General features: G+C 34.2%; 1 protein-coding gene across 1 annotated transcript in view; it reads right to left on the reverse strand.

Annotated features, from left to right (window-relative positions):
• The window catches only part of MBD5 (methyl-CpG binding domain protein 5), a 402522-nt gene that overhangs the window by 376115 nt on the left and 4122 nt on the right, over window positions 1-22285 (reverse strand). The window contains exon 2 of the mRNA XM_069540868.1: window positions 20247-20301. The gene's annotated coding sequence lies outside the window, so the exon portion shown is untranslated. The remainder of the gene's footprint in view (window positions 1-20246; window positions 20302-22285) is intronic.

Genomic DNA, 22285 nt, shown 5'->3' on the forward strand with positions numbered 1-22285 from the left:
TGTCCAATTTTGGGGTGCTGTCCATCAAACCACAGTCTAGTTGGTTAATCTATCTCATGTGTTTCCAGAAATTTTCAGCAACCACAGGAAATTTCTTCTTTCTTACTGTCTCCCTACAACATGGACGATTTTACTTTTGATGCTGACACCATCTCTCAGATACTAACATCACTAATGAACTCCCATTCCTTTGCTCCTCCTACCCCACCCACCCTTTGACCCAGTGTTTAGTGCTCACTGTTCGGAGGACTGGCAGTGTTTGCTTAGACTAGGCAAGACTTCATGCCTGATGAGTGGACCACCCCAGCACCCCAGGCTGAGACAGGGCAATTTTTCAGAGGTTTCTCTCATACTCAACCTAAAGAATTTATCACTTCTCTAGAGGAGCAAAGTTGTAACTTTAGGCCCTCTGGGGTACTTTTCAAGCACAGAGTTTCACCTGAGAAGATTCAGTTCCCTGCATGTTTTTTTACTCCCATCCTTTCCTCTCTTAGAGGTTTTTCTACCATTTGTCTTTCTCTGAACGAGTTATGTTACCTTCTCCTTCCTTTTGAATATGCTCTTCCTTTTCCCTGAAAAGTCTCACTCCTCTCCATCCTCCAACTCTAAACCAGCAAACTGGTTCATTCTTCAAGTCACAGTCTTCGTTGATAAACACTTTCCTAATGCCCCCAAAGACATCTGGGTGCTTCTTCTCTCAGTTTTTTTTTTTATTATAACCAACCCCCAAAGCATTTTCCAGGTTATTAATTATTGATTCTCAAAATGTAGTAGGATATAGTGCATGTATTCATAAATTATAAATTCTTCAAGGGCAGAGGTTGTGCCTTACTCATCTTTGTAATTCCAGCGCCTAATAAACAGTAAGCACTCAATAAATCACTTCTTAAATAAATAAGATTTTTAAAAAGGCCTATCAGGAGTCACAACATAGTTAACATTTACGGAGTCCTGATGAGACCTTCTTATGGACCAGGCACTGTGCCAACAGCTTTGAATGCATTCTCTCTGAATCTTCTAAAATCCCTGCGGGATAGGTAGAGTTAATAACCCCTTTTTACGAATGGTAAAATGATGCTTCGCAAAACTAAGTATTTCAGGATTTGAACTCAAATTCTGATCTCCAAAGTTCATGCTCCTACCCACTTTATATTTCAAAGGGAAAGGATATAACAAATTGATATGAGGATTGTTTCAAGAGAGCATATGTAAACATTTAAATTGGGTGTTATCTATGGTATCTTAGTAGAGGCTGCTTTGTAAGGCTAAGATAACCATATGCATGAAATCTTACAAACAATGGTTTCTCTACTTTTGCTGCTTCTGTACCTCATGCCTTAGTACATGCTGTTCTCAGTCTACCAAGCCCTTACCATCTTACCCATCTGTAGAATTCCAATTAATATTTTAAAACTTTGCTAGGGCAGCACTTTGGACTTGAGGTTTTTCTGCCAAAGGAGACATTCTCCTAAGGGGTTTCTGTTCCTCACAATTACTTTATTAATATATATTTGTAGACGATATTATATTTACTTATATGTCTATCTTCCTTGTTCATGCTGAACTTTTTCAAAAGCAGAGTCCGTGTCTTACCCATCTTCACACTCCTAGTGCTTGTGTAGCAAAAAGCTGTGCATGTATCAAGGTGTTTAGTAAAAATATTGGCTAATTGAATTTGTGTTTCCCAGTTGGGCCTTTTGTAGGTTTTGAGGTATTACCTGCCTCTAATCCTGGCCAAGCAGGATGTGAAAAATATCCAGACCTGCCACTGCCATGTTCCTTTCTTTTCAGAACTTCCCCTTTCTCCACACAAAATGTATTCTATTCCTTTTGGTTGCAGGGCCCTTATTTCAATCCAGGTCTGTCTGACTCTCTGCAAAGCCTATGTTCTTAATGACTAAAATATACCCAGGACATGCGTCTGTTATGACTTCGGCTAGATTTGAAAGTACAAATAAAAACAAAGCAAACACCTCATAATCTTGAGGGTAGATAGACACTAGAAGTAGAGATAATTACCTTATCAGATAAAAGATAAATGTGTATGCCATCAACTTAGAGGGAGCAAATTAATTCTGCTTGAGAAGGGTTAGGATGATATGATAGGAAGTGACATCTGAGTTCAGACTTGTAGTAAAACTATGTCCTTTTGGGTTGTGAGGGAGGGGAGCAGCAAGGCAAGAGGCATTGTACAGAAGACAGCACTTGTGTAAAGGCAAAGGGACTTGAAGAAGCACAACATAACCTTGGAGAGGAAGCAACTGGGTGAGCTGCAAGAAAAGAAATAAGAGGAGAAGTAATGGGAGATGAGGCTGGAGGTCTAAGCTGAAGTAAAATAGTGAAGATAAAGGGCTTATGAGCCAGACTGAAAATAAGATTTTACATAAGCCAAAATGAAAGGGTACCTCTTACGGTTTTTAATCAGGGTCATGACATAACTAGATTTATGTTTGGGAACTAACGTCAGTAAAAGATAGAATATGGACTAGTGTAGAGAAAGCTAGAGGCAAATTAATTAACTAAAGAGACTATGTAATACTATCATTGCCTAGCCAAGGAATGAGCTAAGGAAGCAGCAGTAGGCCTAACACAAAGATAGAACTGAAAAGACTTATGGATTAGAAAGGAGACAAATTCTATAAGATCTGGTGACTGCTTGACTATGGAGGAAAAGGAAGGGGTGGCAGAAGACTGTGACATTTCTAACTTGGGAAACTGGGGTGAACAGGGAAGACAACATCCAAGAGAGTAAACATGAGCAGAAGAGAGGTCTGTGGGAGATATTTATAAGTTTAATTATATAAATGCGGATTTTGAAGGACCTCTGGGACGCACCGTTAACCACTCACTCTAGGACTTAATCATATATTGTCAAATTAACATGTGTTTATGCAGACTTCTAAACTAATGATAAAACCTTTAAAGATCTTGTATCTTATTTCTTTCACAACATCACTGGTATATAGAAAGCCTTCTTTAAAACAACCACAAACCCTTGGTGAACTGATTTGATCTGTATGCACTATGACTGTATACGTAAATCAAGACATAGTTTTATTATCCATTCTAGGACTGAGGAGTAAAAGTCTTCATAACTTCTAAATTGCTATGTGCAGAGAATCCTAACATACTTAATAGCATGAAGACAAGAGAGAAAGAAGAGAAATGACATCTTTTCTTTACATTTGCTGGTAGCTAGAGGACATTTTCCCCTATAACACTTAATCTGCCGTTTATCCTGGAATAATTAGTCTCCAAGCTACTTGAGAAAGTCACCTAATCCAAGTTCAGTGTTTTATTCACCATTCCCAAGCACTACGGTATCAGATATTGCCTGTGCCAAATAATCTATGACCTTAGGAAGTTACACAAGTGGACCCTTACTTTAAATCTGTAAAAGAGGATAACGAAGCCTATCTTACAAATAAGGATTAAATGTTACATATAAAAATGTCTATACTATGTCTGGCACATAATAAGCAAGTAAGTTAGTATCTTTCCTTCAAGTATCTTCATGAGAGAGAAGAATCTACATTAGCTTTTTAAAAAATATTGTTTTTAATATAAAGACTTTGGATATACAGCTGAGCCTTGAACAACATGGTTTGAACTGCACAGATCCACTTACATGAGGATTTTTTCCATAGTAAATACTACAGCACCACATGATCCACTGTTGGTTGAATCTGCAGATGTGGAACCGGGGATACAGAGGAACCACAGATATGGAGGGCTGATTATAAGTTACAGGTGGACTTCTGACTGCAGGGAGGGTCAGTGCCCCTAACAACCACGTTGTTCGAGGATCAACCATATTTTAAAGTCACCTTTCAAGTTAGTAAACCATAGTGGTTAAGAAATCAAGTACTGATATTAAACCTAGTTTAAAATTTACTAATCACGTGACCTTGGTTGAGTTAGTTCACCTCAATACGTTTTCTCATCTATAAAACGGGAATAAAAATTGTACTTACTTTGAAGATGACTGTGTGGAATACATGACATAATGCAAATAAAATACATACTTATTATGTACCAGTTAGCACGCTAATCAAAAAGTTAGCTATTACAATACATGTGTCAAATATGAAAATATAATGTAATTCTTACTGCAGAGATAAACTATACTATTTGTGTATATTATATTTTGCATACCATTTGCATGTGTGAACATATGTGTGTGTGCCCTTGAGGGACACATGAGGAGGAAGTCAAAGGGAACAAGAAACCGAATTCAATACACTGAAAAATATACCATAAAAAGAAGTACATTCTTTTTTTTTTTTTTTTTTGCAGTACGCGGGCCTCCCACTGCTGTGGCCTCTCCCTTTGCGGAGCACAGGCTCCGGACGCGCAGGCTCAGCGGCCACGGCTCACAGGCCCAGACGCTCCGCGGCATGTGGGATCTTCCCGGACTGGGGCACGAACCCGTGTCCCCTGCATCGGCAGGCGGACTCTCAACCACTGCGCCATCAGGGAAGCCCCAAGAAGTACATTCTTGTATGATAAAAAAGATGCAGTGACAAGGTCACAAACTAAATTTTAAATCTTTGTGGAATAACTATCTAAACTGTTTTTATGCAAGTTTGGATGATCATAGGAGACATGAAAAAATCTATAGGGTATTTTCATATATTTTCCAGAAAACTTAGAATAGATTTTTACATAATACTTACTGAATTAACTTTAATTTCCTTTTAAGAAAGCAATATACAGATGAACATTAATAGGACTTTTTATTTTACCAATAATATAACAATAGTACAAGTATTATTCCCACACAGAAATGGTATTTCTCACTTACCCACTGATCACCTTATAGTTACTTTCTTCCTCATATCAATAAAAAAGCCTTCAGTGAGTAATTTACATCATTTTACTTGATCTTCCCTGACTCTCAGCAACATGTTTAGTGAGAAAGTTGACTAAAATATATGGTGTAATTGTTGACAAGGAATTTTTTCTTGTGTTTAAAGAAATGTCCTAAGAATACTGGACTCAAAACCTGTCTCTCAGCATCATAGTACAAAAGTGTTTATGCATTAATACTAAATAGTTCAGCTACATGGGCATACTAGCTCATTAATCCAGATGCAATAACTTAAAATAACAGCATGTCCCTATTAGTCTAAAGTTCAACCCTGAATTTATCTATGAAGGAAACCAGCAAAAATAAATTAAGACCTTAACAACACCTGGACAGAAATGTTTGGTCAAATTTTACATACTATTTTCAAGCAGTCTTTAAACTGTTTTAGCAGCATAATTTATATACCACCACTTAATATGTGCATTACAAATAAGGCTGATTCATTCAGATATAGAGATGACTCCTGGAGATAGTTCATAATACTATGTACATTTATTTGAAGTACATTTATTTATGTATTTTAAAATAATTCTCTACGTCTCATTTTTCCAAAATTCACACTGTATTCAACCTCAATTATTCTGGGGTAGCAGTATTTTGAAGTACCTACCATTGGAAATCTCAGTATGACGTCTATTAACCTCTTGAGTAACTGTAGATACATTTTTAGAGCAAATAAGTATATTTTACAAAGACTAGAAATAAGTTAAATTTATCTAAATTTGTACATCATATGTACCCACAGACCTAGGATCTAAAATGTTTCTTTCATAACATTTCTTTTAATTAAAATGATCAACCCAGCACAAATAACTTCATTTCTTTATAATCCTGGTACTCATTAACTCATTAACATTAAAGGCATCTAGTTGATATTTTGTAGGCAGGTAAGAAATTAGTAGGTAACATATGGTAAGTCAAGTATCAATATCACTTAAAATCTTGTTTCTAGGCCAAGGCCAGAACTGGTAATAATACATAAAGCTCTAGAGCAGTGACTCTGAAACTTCAGTAGTGAACAGAAGACTCATGTGGAAATGCTTTTTAAAATGCAAATTTCAGAACCCAGGTCACTGGAAATTCTATTACAGTAGCTTTGGGGTATAGCCCAGTAGTCTGTGTTTTAAACAGGCAACTCAGGTGATTCTGATGCAAGTGGTTGAAGGGAGTTAATTATTAGTCTTCAGAAGGTCACAAACTCCGATACATAAAGAAAGTAATATAGAATTTTTCATAGACACCCTCACTCAAGAGAATAATGCTTTTATCAGACTCTCAAAGGGAGCCAAGACCCAAAAGAGGGTAAAAGCCATGTTGCCTTCAGAAGCCCTGAAGTCTCAGTAAAAAAATCCCTTTTCAGCAACTGGATTCCTATAACTTGTAAGACTTCATTTAGCATTACTAGTCTAGTCTCCTTTGCCTTTTTCAGCTGTAGAGGCAGGCACCTTGCAATTTTTTTTTTTTTTTAAATAAAATTACCAAATGCTAGTATGGAAACTTTATCAACATCACTGTTTTCTTTCCAAGAGATTATGAGATCTGCAACTCTACTTGTCACTGCTTTTTTTCACTCCTTTTTCTTTTCCCGAATTTGTTGAAATAAGTTTTATTTTACTATTAATTTAATGTTGATTTTAGAGGAACTGTACAGCTTTAAAAAAATAATGTAATAAATCTTGATAATGTAAAATTTTTAAAATTGTACTTTTTTTTAAGGCTAATCTAAATATCTTTAGGTATCCAAGGGCATTATTTAAAATAAAAAAAATAAATAAAAAGGGCCTTTGGCCTTTTACTTGAAGGTCTCTATAGCTTACTCACAGCTGTGAGAAACATTTTATCTGTAAGTTATAAACCTCTTTCTTCTTCATAGAGGCATATGCTTCTCATCAGCCATAAAAAGGAAGATGCAACTTTAAATTGTTATATAGGCACTAAAAATAAATGATAGGAAAAGGAAGGGTAGAGATGTACAATCACTGAACTCTTAGTGCAACAGCACTTTCTTTCATGAGGATGCTTAATTACTCTAATGACTATTATGTAGAAAAGAAAAGGAAGAAAAAAGCATGCTTTTTCTGAACCCTAGTATCATCCACTTAATAGCTCTTATTATAATAGCATTTACTATTTATCTCCACATACAGTCTTATAAAACAGAAATTCTATTAAAGCAAGAATACTATATGCTAATCACTTATTGGCAACTAAACTGCTCACCTGAGGTTTAGTAGCTAAATAGTACTTTTGTATATATCTTATTTATCTGTTCCCAGTGAAAGGTAAGCAGCAAACCAGGAAGGGAGCAATCCCCCTTAGGTTGCAGAGCTTTTCTATCCCTGTCACTCCCAGAGTAAAATACTGGCTCAAGATACATTTAACTTGCTAAAAAAATACATTATGCTGTGAGAAGATTTCAACATGTATGTTTCCACGTTAAGTTCTTCATCTCTAACTATTTAAGGAGAAAGTCCATTCCCCTTAAGAAATGTCAAGTTACAAGCCACTAGGTATTAAATAAAAGTTTTTTGTTTATGCTTTTGAAGAGAGGGAGGGTAGAGAGAAAGCAGAAGAAAGGCAGTGGAGGCAAGGTAGAAACTTCTGCTGCTGCAGTAATCAATTTCTACAACAAAATATGTGTAACCTTACTCGCTTTAGAATAACTGGGTGGCATTATGTATGATATGCATGAGTGTGCACGTGTGTGCTGGGACAAGGGGGAGGGCTGTTAATACCTGGTTCTCAGCCTCCTCCCTAAGAAAGACCTTTATGACGGCAAGGTGGTGGCTCTTCTGGAGGTCCATTTCAAGGTACTTCAAGGCATGAACGCCTATATATATCGATTATTTTTAAACATTACTTTCCTGAAACTTCAAAACTCACTTCAATTTCACCTGACTAGTCAGAAGGTCCCTATCCAAATTCTTCCCTGGGTTGAGCCAGGATGAGTGTTCTCAGTTATCTCGCTCTAGTCTCAGAGAGCTCTAGTCTCAACTAGAGTTGAGGATCCAGAAGCCATCCTCACAGGAATTCATCACTCTAGTGTCACACCCAAAACAAGTTATTGAGTCCAGATTCTGCAGTGCCATCAGTGCTCCAGCACCCTGTGAACCTGATGTTTAAGGATCTCTCAAGAGCAAGGCATGAGAATTTGAAGACAGCAGATCTTAGCTCTAGAACAATAATTCTTAATACTGGCTGCACTTTAGCATCATCTGAGGAACTTTTAAAAATAACAATACTAGGGTCCCCACCTTCAGAGATTCTTATTTAAATGTTAGAGGTTGGCCTTGGATGATTTCAATGTGCATTCACTAGAACTATCTTAGACCAAGAAGAAAGCGTATATGAAAGTATTGCTTTAATATGCCAACTTGTTAGGGATGGGGTAAACAATTAATAAACTAATGTATGTATATATGACAAAGATTACATTGTATGTGTTACCAAAGCTGACATTAGAGTTTGTACAAATAAAATAGAAAAAAATGTATTTTTAAAAAAACCTATTATTATTGTTGTTTACACCAATAATGTATCATATTTTCCTAATTATAATGAATTTCAACAATACCATTAAATATACATCTGGGCTTCCCTGGTGGTGCAGTGGTTGAGAGTCCGCCTGCCAATGCAGGGGACACGGGTTCGTGCCCCAGTCCGGGAAGATCCCACATGCCGCGGAGCGGCTGGGCCTGTGAGCCATGGCCACTGGGCCTGCGTGTCCGGAGCCTGTGCTCCGCAACGGGAGAGGCCACAACAGTGAGAGGCCTGCATACCGCAAAAAAAAAAAAAAAAAAAAATATATATATATATATATATATATATATATATATATATACACATCAACTTAACTGTGTTAGTTATTTAATTAGATGACAGACTTGGAGAAACAGAGAATCATTAAGCAAGATATTTAACTCTGTACATATACTATATGCTCAGGTTTGATGGACATGAACTTTCCTATCAGTAGGGTGCTCTGATTAAATATCAAACTAGACAATAGCCCAGTATTACAGACCATTGAGTTCCCTTGTACTAAAAGAGTAGCAACAGCACGTGCCCAAACTAAGTATCAAATATTTTGAAACATAACTGACAGGCCAGTACTCTAGCTCAATTGATACTCATATAATAATGTCTTTTTTACATATAAAAACTCCTTACTCCATATATTATTTTCATATAGACTCTACAAACTAATTTCAAAGATAATAAAATTACACAATATACAATAGTAACTTACTTGATAAAATGAATATATTCAGAAGTTAGATGCAAATGGAGTTTCTATATGCAGAACACTTTTTCATTAGTTTATGATTAAAATTTCAGAAATGCTTTATCCTCATTTCTGATTACTATTCAAGCAGCAGTGGCTTCTGACATTTCAGCACTGAGTTTCCTTGTGTTTCTCTTAGCCAAGGGTAGGAAATGATTTTTTAAACACTTCAGTACATTAGAAGAGCTTTCTATTTAAAGGAATTCTTCAGTGAAACCTTTTCACCATTTACTTTGCAGCCTTTGTATGTTCAATTTTTCATGTAACAAATTTCTTAAAATCTGGCACAACAATAAAGTGAAAATAGTATGTGTCCCTAAGAGACAAAACCATAGATATATACGAGAAAAATAGTAAAGGTTAAAAAATACAGAAGGCATTACACCCTAACTATAAATAATGTATAAATATGTAGTGAGATACTCAAAGAAAAAAAAATTTTCTTATAAAGTATGTCCATATCATCATATTATATCTGGAAGAATGATACAGTATTATTATTTCTGAGATGACAGATCTAAGGTTGTAAAGCAGAATACGCATTTTTAACTCCCAGTTATTATTTTTGTCTGTAGTCTGTTGCACCATCTTTCTCCTTTGCCATATGCATTGTAGATGAGATGTTTCCTGTTGTTACTATGTCTAGCTTTGCAGACTCAACTTTCAGTTTATTTACTTCTCAAACTGTGATCCTGTAATTGTGCTTTGCTGTCCCTAAGTCAAAGTAAGTTACTAGGATGTGTACGTAGTTTTCCTATTTAATAGCCTTTAAAAAAAACCACAAAAAACAAAATTCAAACTATTTGTTAACTTAAAGGAATTAAACAGTAACACTGAAAGTGAAATACAAAAATTATAATGGAAACGAAGATGAAATCATATAACTTTCTTACAAATCCTTATATCTATTAGTTTAGTCAAAACATTGTATGTGATTGGAATACCCTTTAATTTAAATTTATTACAAAGTATTTTCTTATCAGACATAACCAGAATTAGTCTATAGTAACAGGATTTCAAACTAGTGTTAGATCAAAACCATCCCAGAAAAACTTGTGCCTTTAATCTTCCACCATCCCCTGCTTTTCTCTTCTTTTTTCAGCAAGAAGTATGCTGTAGCTAAGTAAATTCAAGATAATTAAAGGAAACAACTTTCTTCACTGAGAAAAAGAAACATACACCCCTGAAAAGTTCTAATAGACAAGAGCTTCAGGAACCATGGCACCAACATAGGTGTCTTCCAGGGGCAGAGCTCCCTTCTAAAAATTTTGTACAAATATGGACTTAGCAAAAATGAAAGATCATTCAGTAAATGTTAAAGGAGAACAAAAAGAAATTTTTAAAAATTCAAATAAAATGAAAACAAACATGTAGAAATAAGTTTAAAAAGTACAATTCCTCACAGTATATTAACTACATTCAAGTCGAAGTGGCTGGTCCAAATTTCTAGGCACTTTGTCTTATTTTCTTCTCTTTTCACTTCCTGCTTTAACCCAAGTGGCAAATATAAGTATACTAGGAGGCAGGGGACCTTGGTCTTAAATATACCACTTGCTATATGACCCTGGATAAATCATTTACCTTTTCTGGGTCTCTATTTCTTCATCAATAAAATTAAGAGGTTGAAAATTACATGTATTTATTATTATTACCTAGAAAGGCCTGCCTTACAGCTCAACTTATATCTCCATTCTCTAGCTACCTGAAAGAACTGTTCTTTGTATAGCTGATCACTCTTAAGCTCCATGATCCCTACCTGTCTTATTTATTGCTGAATATCTGGCTCACAGCAAGTAGTTGAACATGTGTAGAACAAACTGAATGAATATTTATGCTTCTCTATACCACTATGAAAAACCTGAGATTCTTCTTGTATCCTAGGACTCTCTTTACCTAACTGCATCATAATATGAATACATAGATAATAATGTACACCTTTTCTCTCTTTGAAAAAAAATTCCTGCTTATGAAAATATTACTATTTTCTTGAGTCAGGATTTGATGTCCCTTAGCAGCTGATGGTAGTCTTAATAATATTCTAAAGTGTCCACAACATTCTCATTTAAAGAGAATAATCCTTTTCATAAGCCATAACTTTAAAAACGATTATTTAAAACATAACGATATTTTTTCTAGAAACTTAAAGTGGTTTAATCACATCAGGACTCACAAAATAATTTAAATTTTCAAACTGGGTTATTAGGTGATTAGGATCCCCCTGAGTCTATGCCCGTAATAACTGGCAGAATGAATATATGAAAACACCAGAAAGAGAGAGAGAGATATGGAGAGAGCAAACATTCTGCAAAACTTTTAAAAAATTTAAACATTACTCCATGTGGAAAATAGTACGGACACTATGTCTTTGAGTCAATACCTTGCTATTTTAAACACATAAAGAGTTATCTTTATTCAGTTTTCTATAATAAAAGTTGCATTTACATGGAAGTCCCCATAAAGGTTTGCAAACTATTAGACTAAAACACTAAATTTTAAGTTTTGTTAGTTTTAAAGAGAAAATTCATAATAAATTATTTTACATAAAAGACCTCCTAAGCAACTATTAGACAGTCTTCTATTACTTATTTGTCTAAGCAACCATCTACAATTCTCTCTTAAAGAGACGGTTTTGAGATTTCTGGTCATCACCATTTATTATTTTCTGGATCCCAACCGAACTGTTCATCACTTTCTTAAATTGATGAATTATAGACCCTATGCAATATTCTAAACGAGAAAAAACAAACATCTAGGGGCTTCCCTGGTGGCGCAGTGGTTGGGGGTCCGCCTGCCGATGCAGGGGACACGGGTTCGTGCCCCGGTCCGGGAGGATCCCGCATGCCGCGGAGCGGCTGGGCCCGTGAGCCATGGCCGCTGGGCCTGTGCATCCGGAGCCTGTGCTCTGCAACGGGAGAGGCCACAGCAGTGAGAGGCCCGCATACCGCAAAAAAAACACAAAAAAACAAAAAAAACAAAAAACAAACATCTATTTAAAATGTCTTTCTAATATATCTTTCTAAAAAACAGAAACTGTTCTTATAATCCTAAAGGTTTTCAAAAGTTCATTGTACAATAATTTATTCTTTGAAACTTGGAATCACTTTTCACAGAAACTAAATAAGAATGATGGTTAAGTTTTTTAGGTGGCTCAGAAAAGCACATTGAGGCGATAGTACTACAGTACTTTCTGATACTATGAGAAATAGGAGAGAAGTTTTCCACCTAGCTTATCAAACAGGGGTGGGGAGGATGGGGGGATGGGGGTGGAGGGGAAGCCAGTTGATAACTAAAAAAAGATACTCAACTGTTACATGTCCTGAGGGATACATAGGCCACCACTTAGCTTTAATTAGTCTAATCCCAGTTAAGACAAAATTTTTTTTTTCATACCATCTTTCCATTCAATCAACCTTAAGTAAGAGGACACATCCAAAGGAGACACAAGCCAGTGAAAGTCTTGACGAACAAAATAATATACCTTTAACATTTAGTTTGCCAACTAATAAGCTTGTTGTTTGAATAGAGATGTGTGGCTCAACATACTGGCACATGGAATATTCTGAATTCTAATTTTAGTCTTCCTACTGACTTTAAATACTGCCATGCTTTAAAAGGTCCTAAACTTTCTTTATGTCTCAGTTTCTTTATGGGAAACAGTAGGGATTTTTTTCCCTCTATCTCTCAATGATAAGATTAATAAGTAAAAAATAATGTAAAGAATTTGTCAAATAAAAATGCTACATAAAAGTCTCATACACTTTTCAAGGAACTGTAAATTAAACTGAATTTGTTTTATTCTGCCAAATGAAAAATTACCAAATTAGACTCTTACCAAAACATATTAGTCACCATTAAAAACAATGAAATAATGCCATTTGCAGCAACATGGATGACCTAGAGAATGTCATGTTAAGTCAGTCAGACAGAGAAAGAGAAATATTGTATGATATTGCTTATATGTGATACAAATGAACTTATTTATAAAACAGAAACAAACTCACAGACTTGAAGAACAAACTTAAGGTTACGGGGTGGGGGGGTGGGAGGGAAGGGAAGTGAGGAGGGATAGGGAGTTTGGGATTGACATGAACACACTACTATATTTAAAATGGATAACCAACAAGGACCTACAAAAGAGCATAGGGAACTTTGCTCAATATTATGTAACAACCTAATTGGGAAAAGAATTTGAGGGCCTCCCTGGTGGCGCAGTGGTTGAGAGTCCGCCTGCCCATGCAGGGCACACGGGTTCGTGCCCTGGTCCGGGAAGATCCCACATGCTGCGGAGCGGCTGGGCCTGTGAGCCATGGCAGGCTGTCCGGAGCCTGTGCTCCGCAACGGGAGAGGCCACAACAGTGAGAGGCCCGCGTACCGCAAAAAAAAAAAAAAAAAAAAAAGAATTTGGAAAAGAATAGATACATGTATATGTATAACTGAATAACTTTGTTGTACACCTGAAACTAACACAACATTGTTAATCAACTATACTCTAATATAAAATAAGACGTTTAAAAAAAGTTACAATTTTTTCTATATTACAATATACAAATAATGCATATAATCACTATTAACAGTTAACACTTTTATGGCACTCAGGAAATTCGAGGTATTTTTAAAGGTGAAATATATATATACATATATATATATCCAAATCTCTACCACTTAACTATGTGCCATTCTGTGTCTCAATTTCCTCATCAGTAAAACACGTGTAATAATTGTGCTCACCTCAGGGTGGTCTAGAGTCCAGGCTCTTAACCTTTTTTGCAATATTGCCTGTTTAATGTGGGGTAATTAAGGCCAAAAAAAAGGAAATAATTTAATACTACTTCACTTACTAAGAATTACCAAAAGCACAGCTTAAGCTACCAGTAGAATACCTACATTAATGAATTGTGACCATTTATTCAAATTTCTCTAATATCTGAGTTCAACAACATTTATAGGTGCCCATTTTATTAGCAAAGTACAGAATAGCAAAAAGATGGAGTAAATCAAGCCCTCATTTGTAGAATTTCAGGAAAGTCTTAAAAGTAGTTTTATGAGTAACAGATTATTTTATTTTTTTAAAAAGGTAAACAATTTAAAATTTTAATGTATATATAATTTCACAAAGATTCTAAAACATGATTACTAATAGAAGAAGCAGAGAAGGAAAAGGAAAGGAAGCCAAGTTTTAGTAAATGTCCACAACATGCTAGGAATTCATATGAACTCAGTACTCTATCATTTAATAGTCACAACTCTGTGAGAAATGCATCACTATACTAATTTTACAGATAAACTAAAGTTCAGAACCGTAACAGCTCACCAAAGGTTGAATACTACAGTAGTCAGTATATACAACCCGTGTTTAAACCTAGGCATGTCTCTGAAGCTATAAAGGTTGTTCTCTATTTATAAAAAGAGTATAATGGTTACCACTGATCATCTGTGAATATAGTGGTTAGAAGAGTATAGAAACATACTATTAAGTTCAACATTTAATTTTAAGGATAAATTTCATAACCTTTCTTTCCCAAAGTTGTAGGATTTTAACAACAGAAAATGGTATTTGTCTCACTTTTACATTCTTAACAGAAGTTCTTGCACAGGTGCATACAAGCTGTGAGGAAATACTTCCTTAAGTGTGTTCCTCAGAATGTTTTTCCTGGTTGTTAAGATAAAATAAGATAATGTATGTAAAATGCTTAGCACAGTTAGTGGCACAAAGTAAGCACTCAATAAATGTGAGTGATTACTACTGCAGTAAAACAATCCTATTCAGCATTCTTCAATCATGTTTTCTAAACTTTGATGAAGAAACCTTCCTGGAGGTAGAGGGATCATGCCTATTAACTTATCACAGAACTAGGGATCTCTGGAATACACTTTGACAGACAGACAAGTAGAAAGCTGTATAACAGAGGGAACACATCAATCACGGAATAATTCCCAAGTGATGATTCTTCAATTCTGTTTAGAAGGTATGATGACCTCTTAGAGTTATTAGTTACATTTAGTGAACTGTCTTTTCAAACACTAATGAGCTTCCCAAATACTTATGGTCTATGAATCATCAGTAGTTTACTAGACACTGTAGTAAAATAAAGCAATGCTAGTGATACTGTCTCATTTAGAATGTTTTATAAATAAGTAAAAAAGCAAATACATAAGTAAATAAATAAACACTAAACTCAATTCTGTAGTTCTTAATTTTAGATATTAATCTTTTAAAAGTCATACCTGAGAATGCCACAAAGTTCAAGATCACCTGATGAAGGATGATGCATTGGCAGAATTCATCAACCAAGAGTAATGTGATGTACCCTGTCTATTCAGCAAATGCTTGCAAATATTTTGCCTTTTTCTTATAATTTAACACATTTTGTGATATTTTGGTCTTAATAAAATTCAAGTAACTTATCCATCTTTTTATAATGTTCTTAATACTTGGGGCATTTCTTGAAGTTTTAGTTATTAATTAGATTGTTTATTAATACAGACAGAAACTGGTGTTCAAAGAGGCTTAAAATGTACAAGAAATGAAAATATCTTATTGACAATGTTCTAAGTTAAATGGAAAACAAGAATCGAAAGTTAAATTTCTTTAACTTTGTCTTTAAAAGTACTACTCCAAGGGAGATACATCACTATTTTCAAGGCTAACACAGAGGCCTGAAATAGTTAACATAACTTAGTAATTTATAATTACTTCTGACTGTATGAATTACTCTAAAAAAAACCAAAATAAAGTTGGCATTGTATTGTTACCATTTTGCAATTCTGCTTTTCTTAAAAGAAGTTAAAAAAATTTTGTGTTCCAATATGTTGACACAAATATGTCAAGATTGGAACAATTTGTGAATGTGATGTCTTCTACTTTCTCTGTCTTGGTACGCTCCAGACATGACACTGTTTCATATCCAGGTGCCAGTTGAGGGTCCTCTCAAGTTGTCCAACTGAATGTGACAATCATTTCCTATGATCTCTTACAGCAGCCTGATATACTTGCAGACATATTCTTTTTCTTCATTATTCAAACGTAGTCAATCACACCCAGGACATTCTCTTGAGCACATACAGACATCAATTTAATCCCCTTTTTTGCTTTTCTTTTCTAACTTCCACCTAGGTATGTTTAGGGCACAACATAATATTCACTACTTTCCATTGTTAATCTGTGTTAAAGGGGTTTTAGGAGACCTGACCACTACAACAATGATTCTACGGGAAAAAGCGTTATGAGTTTTAAACTGAAATAAAAATGAACTCCTTAACAACCCTTTTATAAGTACAGTTGACTCTTGAACAACAGGGGTTTGAACCACGTGGGTCCACTTATACACAGATTTTCTTCAATGGTAAATACTACAGTACTACACGATCTGTGATTGGTTGAATCCTCCCATACGGAGGAACCGCGGATAATGAGACCAACAATAAATTATACTCAGGTTTTTGACTGCTTGAAGCGTTGGCATCCCTAACCCCAAGCTGTTCAAGGGTCAACTGTGGTAGTAAGCTTTTGTGTTGAGTATAAAGAATATTAGTCTAAGTTTAAATAGTAACCCTAAGGCTAAGAAAATCTTGGCCTACAACATACTGCAATTTGGCTCCTACATAACTCCTTAGCATCACTTCTTACCATACACTCTCTAGTGCTTAGCTTCTGTCACTCTGACCTTCATTTAATATTAGGTACTATGCTCCTCATCCCCCCATCAGGACCTTTGTACATACTGTTCCTTCCGTCCACAAAACATTTTTCTGTCTCTTGATCAAGTTAACTCAAATTCATCAAAATTTCAGCTAACTAAACACTTTCTCAAAACAAAACAAAAGCTTCCCTGGGTCCCCACTAACTGATTAATTATCCTCCTAAAAGGCCTCATATTAAATACCATGTACCTCTCTACAGCAAATGAAACAGTTTCAACGTGCATTTATTTATGTGATTTGATTACTATCCTTCCCTATTTCTAGGACTTCAGCTTAGAAGAGCAAGATCCATGTCTATTTTTCCTCACGATTCCAGTGAGCACATAACAGGTGTCAACCTACATTTGTTGAAGGAAGACATCGACTAACTACTGATTAAAAAAAAAAAAAAAGATAAACACCAAGTCAATGACCCCTACATAGATTTAAAAGAAAATATTTCATGACTTTTTGGATGAAACAAAATACAGAGTCATATTTTATAGAACTTGTGAAACTGCCCATTTTTCAGAAAAAAAAAGTTCAGTACATAGTGGTAGGGGGTAGGTGGGATGGTAAGTTACATGATGGGGCCAGCTGGAAACAAATTAAATGCACATAAACCTTATAAAGTAAATGGAGAAAAAGTAAGCTGCATCTTTTTGTTATTTTTAGAATTTATTTATATATAAGATTTATAGTTTCAATTGTGTACTATTTACTACTGATCCTAGAGACCAACCTGAGTATGAATTTTAATTATGAAGGAAAAAAGAAACTCAGTATCCTTGGATAAAATTTTCCTATTTTAAGTATAGTGTTTCATTTCCAATGCATATTCCCAATACACTTGCTTCAGACTCTGACGGATTTTCCAGTCATAATTGCAAACAACTATTCATTGTCTTATTTTTTATGCAAGTTATTTTGTCCCCTATTCCTTTTCTGACCTGCATTCTGGGAAATAAAATTTTAGAAACATAAATGCAAAGTATATTATTTCTAATCACTTTCCTAACTTATCGGGTTATTCTGAATTTTAATCCTAGCTTTCAAACTAGTAAAAATAAGCGTCCCCATCCCCTTATCCCATTGGAAGCTTTGTCTTTACTTGAATTACTCTCTTCTGTGCCAACCTAGCATCTCTCCTCTACCTAAACTCTGATTAACTCATGTCCTCTCAGGAAGGCCACTGTGATTAACTCTACAGAATTCTAATTGCTTCTTTACTCTGCATGTTTACATACTGAGTTTGATGTTATTTTACAAAGGCTCCTGAAGTGTTTTTCAAGTACAAGTTTCAGTCACTTAAAAAAAAAAAAAGGACTTAATCTTAAAACCTCCTGTTTTATTTTTGTCTTTATTCAAACCAGTATCTAAATATGGAAAACATCATAAAAATGTTAAGTGACTATGCCATCTGTATTCTGAATGAGCATACAATAATTTGGATCACTGATTAAAATAACAAAAGTCTATCTTAGGCCCATACATTGTATCTTATCTCAGACTGAAACTAATTTACTGTCTACCACTTTAAGACTGACAGTCCCCACCACTGGTTCTCCAGTCTGTATTTTCCCAAGATAGTGAGAAATGCATTTGGCAATAAGAAGCAAAATATTTAAAAATCAGGATAGATTACATCCATTGTTCCTGCCTCAAGTGACTAGGCTTTTCACCCTGTTAGATAAGATTAGATCAGTCTAACAGACTTTATTCTGTATCAAGCTATGATGATTGTTGGCCAATACTCGATTCTCTTCAAGGTAGTCAAGAGATATATTAATGTGACAATTAGGGGCTAGGACTGCAATTTTCCTGGGTCATTCTTTTTCTGAATCCTTTAATACGTAAGTATATTTTTCCATTATAAAATTACTACATGGATATGAGCTTATTCTTAAAAAAAAAAAAAAAATCCCAGTAATACTAAAGTATACAAAACAGGAAGAGTTCTTCAACCTTCCAGCATCCCACATACATACTTTCTATAAACTAAGGATACAATTTGGTACGTATTTTCCAGACCATTTCTTAATGTATTTACAAAAATATAAGGCATATATTTTACACAATTTTTAATTTTATAAATATATATGCAGATATACAAAATTATATGTATGTAAATATATATATTCTTATATGTTGTATGCATATTAACCTGTATGTATTTTTTTTCACACAAATGGGATCATACTGTGCACATTATTTTGTGACTTGGTTTCAACTTAGCTTATCTTACAGATCCTTCCAGGTTTTTAGCCTACAAGTCAAATTTTGCATGGTTGTTGTTAGCGCTTATCTTTAGATACCACAGGTAGTCTTTCCTAACTTTCTACCCTATAATAATCCCAAAATAAAAGGATCATTACTTTCAGTGCCAAGGAAAATGAGAAATACAGCTTTTTCCACTGTAATGTTTCTTAATTAAAAGCATTTTAGCAAGTTTTCATTCAATTTAATATAATTTTTCATCGTTCCTGAAATGTTTAAATCTCCTTTAAATTTATATTTTAATAAAAAATATATGTATATACATAAAGAATATATACATTTAATAAATCAAGGTCTAAAATTAATAAAAACTAAAATTTAGTTTTATAAAAAGCAAAAGCAATATAAGATAGGAAATTTGCCTACTAATTAGAAAAATTAGACACATACACAATTCATTTTCTGACTCACTGAGGTAAACTGTACAACAGAGAAGCTGCTGAAAAAATATTTTCAGATAATTCTTAACAGCTTAAAAAATTTTAAAAACAGTTTATCAATGTACTTAAACATAGAAACCACAAACAGTATGAGCAGCAGACCAGAAAGGCAACATAAGATTAAATTAAAATATGTATTATGTGGATCTAGTCCCCTCTCATACATATAAAAATACTGTAGTAATGTGATTGCTGCTTTTGTTTTCTAATAGACAAAATATTGTTATAGTCTTCAAACTAGAAACAGGAGTCAAATCAATTGGACAGCAAACTAACACTTAACTAAGAATTTACTAATGTTAAAAAAGCTAAACTGGATCATTTTAATAAGATATGCAATAATATAAGCCGCTAGGTTTTATTATCAAAAACGATTGTTGAAGGAAATGCTATACTAATTCTAGAATGAAAAAAGCTTCATTTTTAGACTTCTATGAAGTAATTAAATGTTAATACTTCCTAAATAAGAAAAAGGAATTCATAAGGAGTGGCATGATTTAGGAAAGCCTATGGCTATACAAAATCATTGCCATTATTACTGGCGGTATTTGCATCTGGTAAGAGCTTTCTGATATATAGTGAACAGAACACTGTAGCTTTAATTGAAGTTTGAATGTTATAAACAGTTAGATGTCTGGCTCTGGCCTGCATTCTAATACCATCAGCAGAACAGAGATGGGAAGCATAAACAAACCTTTTAACTAGATTACAGTCTCTAAAATGGCCAAGAAATCCTTCAGCACAAACTCCTGTGTGACAAATGTGGAAGAAGGAAAATGATTTTAGAATAATGCTAAAAAAACAGCCTCTAAATTTCTGTCATTACTGGAACATGTAATTGATTTCCTAAATATTCTGATGTCGCTTAACATTCAGTAATGGTAAACTTTATATTTACTTTCCAAATAAATAAAAATCCTTTTTACTTTACATAGCAGCTATTTTTTAGATCAGTATATCCCAAGTAAAGAAGCTATTTGAAAATCAATACTTTCTTTTGTTGAAAGTGGAATACTTCCCTCCCCCAACACCAGTGAGCCTAGATTATTATTTTTAGATACTAGTAATATTAAGAATGTATGGATTGAGTTAATTTGTGGTAAACAGATTAGTAGACACTTCTGAACTGGGTGTATAGAAAACAATAGCTTTGAATACGTAGAAAAATCACAGAATTTAATTACAACTTCTCTAAGAAAAGGTTATACAGGTCAAGTGAAATAAGGACTCAAATCAGAATTACTCACAACCAACTTTGAATGAAGTATATGCTTTTCACCAGGTATGATATCATTAGTGACTTTCTTTTCTGTCTAGCTACATTAGAAGATATACCTTAATATATGTTAGGCCTGACTTGCACCTTGTCTCTCTGAAGAGTAATACTGAGTCATTCCAACTTCTAAAATCTTACATGATATAGAAATACCTCAAACAGAGATGCTTAAGAGTTAGAATCTCTACTTTTAACTGAATTACCTTTAGGTTATCTAAGGAGATTATTTAGGATCACAGACTTATTCAATCCCACCAATTATTCAGATTGGTTTAAAAATAAGAAATCACATGTTATAAACATTCCTTTCTGAAGAATAATAGATGACACAGAACAGTTCTTTAGCATTTAAAAATATTTCCAAACTCTACAGGTCATAATGCTTTGGCGTAACGTTTATAGGATAATAGAGTCAATGTAAGCATACAGGATGAATTGCATTACTTAGGATGGATATGGAAGTTATTCGATTAATAAAATAGAATTTTAAAAAATTACCCTTTTCTCCTAAAAGCAAAGGATGTTAAAAATCAACTCTGGATGCAAGCGGGAAGAGATATGGGAACATATGTATATATATAACTGATTCATTTTGTTGTGAAGCTGAAGCTAACATACCATTGTAAAGCAATTATACTCCAATAAAGATGTTAAAAAAAAAAAAAAAAAGGATAACACACACAAAAAAAAAAATCAACTCTGATTAGCTGGATCAAAAAGTATCTTAATTCAGTAGCTGCTTTAAAGAACAACTATATAATAATTTAGGCATCTAGAGAATCCAACAAGTTGTCCATTCTTATACTAAAAAAATTTAATTTGACTTTAAGCAATACTAAAAAGAGTACATTGAACTTAATCATATATACATGATGTAATAATTATGAAAATATTGTAAGATAGAAGGTCCAGAAAGTATGTATATATACACATCAAAACATTAGGCAATATAAACTCCCCTTTATTTACAGGTTTTCCATTATCAACAGTTATATAAAAATTTTTATAGTAAATATTCACTGGGTCACAAATTGTTGGAACCTCCAAACTTCATGAAACAAGATACTAAATTTAACTCCATGCAAGACAAAGGAAGTTCAATATGTAGAAGGCCTAAATGTCATTTTTGCCATACAAAGAGAAGACTGACTTTATGTATATTTTATTTCAAGTTGCACGCTGGTCTGCATCTATGTTCCTGATAAAGGATTGGATTTTTTGGTTTGTTTTCCTGTCCTTATAAATTTTTAGAAATTTTCCATTGCTCTGTCAATAAGCTATTGGGGCCATAATTATACTAATGTTTACCAGCATACTCACTGACTGATAAAAACTCTTTATTGTGACTGTTTTTAATTAGAAAGTGTCATGAATTTACTATGATGGAATATTTTGCTGCCACATGAAAAATTCCTTTTTTGTCAGTAACAGGTTTCTTCATTTATAACATGGGGACA

The sequence above is a fragment of the Delphinus delphis genome, chromosome 7, assembly GCF_949987515.2.
Source record: "Delphinus delphis chromosome 7, mDelDel1.2, whole genome shotgun sequence".
In the NCBI taxonomy this organism is placed as follows: domain Eukaryota; kingdom Metazoa; phylum Chordata; class Mammalia; order Artiodactyla; family Delphinidae; genus Delphinus; species Delphinus delphis.